This window comes from Teleopsis dalmanni, chromosome 2 (genome assembly GCF_002237135.1).
Source record: "Teleopsis dalmanni isolate 2A chromosome 2, ASM223713v2, whole genome shotgun sequence".
Lineage (NCBI taxonomy): Eukaryota > Metazoa > Arthropoda > Insecta > Diptera > Diopsidae > Teleopsis > Teleopsis dalmanni.
The window spans coordinates 17,262,102-17,265,418 of NC_051847.1; the positions used below are offsets into that span (position 1 = coordinate 17,262,102).

The 3,317-nt window shown below is 28.1% G+C and overlaps 1 long non-coding RNA gene across 1 annotated transcript; it reads right to left on the reverse strand.

The window, feature by feature from the left end:
* Positions 1 to 2,295: 2,295 nt before the first annotated feature.
* LOC119684256 lies at positions 2,296 to 3,121 on the reverse strand. The gene is made up of 4 exons (XR_005252719.1): positions 2,843 to 3,121; positions 2,632 to 2,763; positions 2,487 to 2,569; positions 2,296 to 2,422 (listed from the first exon to the last, which is right to left on the reverse strand). It is a non-coding gene; the product is annotated as an uncharacterized LOC119684256 (long non-coding RNA).
* Positions 3,122 to 3,317: the final 196 nt, after the last annotated feature.

Consider the following 3,317-nt stretch of genomic DNA (forward strand, 5'->3'; position numbering starts at 1 on the left):
TAAATGCAATGTTGAAACAGATACTATGCCTTATGTATCAACTGGTTACTATAGATTATATGGTCAGGCTTTGGAACCACAATATTTAAGTTGGGATATTCTTGTATTGAAATATTCAAAATGTATTCAAATCCCACTTTATAGTAATCTGGAACATAATAATAATACTTCAATTAGAATATATTACTAAAATAATACTAAATTGTAAATACTTAAAAATATTTACGCATTTATTGTTTATATTTAAATGAAATAATTTTAATTAATATAAAAGAAATGGATTTGCCACACAATTAATAGATTTCGATTTTTACACTTCAAAGTAAGATTTGTGAACTTATAATAAAAGTTTTCTTAACTTTGGAAACACCTAAAAGTTGCTTTAGAGGACAATAAAAATATCTAAAACTGAGTCATTGTATATGATAAGATATATGTATTTAGTTAATAAGTTTTTGATCACCATTTTTGGTTAAAATATCCTTATAGCCTTACTATTCATACAAAATATCACTCACTTAAATGTCCTGGTTTTACTAAATAATGTCGTTTTCCATAGTATTCTTCAATAGAAGTATAAATGACTGACTTCTACATCAAACTTTTGGGAGGATTTTATATTTTTTAATTCGACAGAAGTATACTTATATAAAGCAGCCCTTTTAGCCGTTTAAATTTTAAAAATATAGAACCAAATTTCGATTTGATATCAACTCGATCAGAAACATTAAATTTTTTTAGCCTCTCGGTCGTACTGCCTGCTTATCAAATTTAGTTTGGTTTTCCTTCTATCATGGACTATTTTTCTGTAATGTAATCTGCCCACTAAATGTTTCAACTAAAATTTACAAATTTATTAAAAGTTATTATTAAAAAAACTAACTACCCAATTCTCTTACAAGAACACAGTGAATGAAAAAATAAAAATTCCTTAAAAAGAAAATATTCAAACGATTATAATATATTGTCATACGAAAGATGAAGCAAAGGAATTGATCCAAAATTTTGTTAAAAATAATGTTTTCGGTAAAAAATAGTTCACAATTTTTAAACATGTTTAATTGATACTAGTATTAATTCGTATACCATCATCAGTGAAGTCATCCAATTGACCACCCCTAAGCTTTAAGCATCCTATTCTATACTATTCTTCCAGAGTAGACATGGTGTGAAAAAACTGTCAAAAATGGTTTTCCGTAGGCACTCTCTGCACTCCTACAAGCCATATGATCTGCCAACGAAAGTCAGCCGAGCTTAATTTTTGTAGCTTTGCCTGCTTCAAGGCAGATCGCGTCCATTTCTGTAATAGTTGAACACGACTAAGAGATCAGATTGCTTGTCGCTAAGCACTAAAGTTTCCGATTAATACGTTAGTATTAGTAGCACCATTTTCTTATATGCAATTAGATTGGATATTAAAATAAGATTTCTAAATTTAAAAAGCCTTGCGCAAATGTTTTAGACTGTGTTGGACTCAAGCAGCCACCGGAATTATCAACTACTACCATTAAACCAAGATAACTGAAAATTTGCCCTACTTTAAATCCTGATTGTGTCATCAACTATATATGTTCTTATTGCAATAAGAACTGTACTTTTATTATATATATTTTTTTTTTCATTTACCGTAATGATTGTTGTATTCGTCTATTGTAGCTTATGCCATTATCTGAATGGATTTGGTGAAGATCTACTCACTTGTTGAAGTCTCAGACTCTCGGATTGTTTCTTCAATACTATATTGAAACGGTGGCATGTCAGATCATCTAGTTGTTAAATGTTGTTGTTGATTAATTTAGATAACAATCCTGTTAGTCAGGATTATCCTGCTGCTGTTGGTCAATCTATATAGTAGTGTCAGTCTATTAATAATTTGCTTACGGCATTTAATTCTAAAAATTGGTGGTAGATGGTATAGTGTTGTAACGAAATATTGAGTTCTATTGCTTCGATTTTCTATTGTTTTTCTATTAACTGTCTACGTGTGGAAATCCAATAATTTGTTGATTTATTTGATAAATGGCCAAATTTCTCTTGTGAGATGGATTAGATTATTTAATAGGAAGTATTCAGTAATATCAATATCTACTATCCTAGGTATATGACATATTATATATTGTATTGATACTTTTTTTGTTGCTTCGTATAAAGTTTAAAAGATTGACCAACATTTGATGCGAATTATAAAGGATGTCATACTGCACAAGAATATGATAGTTATATATAAACCATAAGGCTATATACTATGTATAAAATGGTAAAACACAAAATTTTTTTGAATATTTGGTAGCTCATTGTTCCACATTTATTTTGATTTGAAAAATAAAACTTTAGTAATAAAATAAAATTTGTCTTTAATTTTATTAGTCCTTTCCACTGACAAATGGAAACAGTTTCCCCATACGTCCGTGTGAGGAATATTCTATAGTGATATTTTTTTATATAAAGAAATCGTGGTTGTTCAAATTTTATAAAAAATAACTTACATTTAAGTCGTAATATTTCCCTTAACAATTATTTTAGCCTTTGAAATAAAAATGTTAATTTTGTCTGCAAATTAGTCTGCAAACTAAGATATTTTTAAAAACAGAATTGAGCTATTTTAAAATATTAAACATTTACAATTATTACTTAGTAATTTCTGCTGTTAGAAATTTTTGTCACCCCTTCTCCTCTTCTGTTTTAACAATTTTAAGAAACATTACATTTCTTAAGTTGCAGGTCCATTGCATTTTATTTCCACCAATGTTGAAAGAATTTTAGCTGTAAATTTCAATAAAAAGCAATTAAAGTATGTATATTCTGTTGACAGATATCGATAAATTCAAAATCTACTTAGTACTTTTTGAGACCAGCGCGCCTACGGTAATTTTTGATTATATGCCAGAAGCCAGCTAATATTGCAAGTAAGAAAGTAAATAATATTCCACAGCTGATCATACAACCTTTTACCATTTCCATAATAATTAAATTTTCAGTGGTTAAAAAGCATACTTCATCTCCAATAAAATATATATGGATTATTATTGCTGCCAGTAAAGTTAGGAGAGAAATCAAAAGCAGTTTGGACCACATATTTGCAAAAATGATTGAAATTTTAAACGAAACGTTGAAAGTTGAAATTTTTATGTCTATTTCTTTAAATATTTAAATATGTCAAAATTACGAACATTTAAATGGCATATTAAGGTTAAAATTAAATAAGTTAAGAATTAAATATTTATTAAATGAAACATCTACTTTGTTCGCATTGAGGGCCTACAGAGCTTCTTCGATAAGTGCTTGGAAAATCGTTGCGTTCAGCATTTTCAAATCTA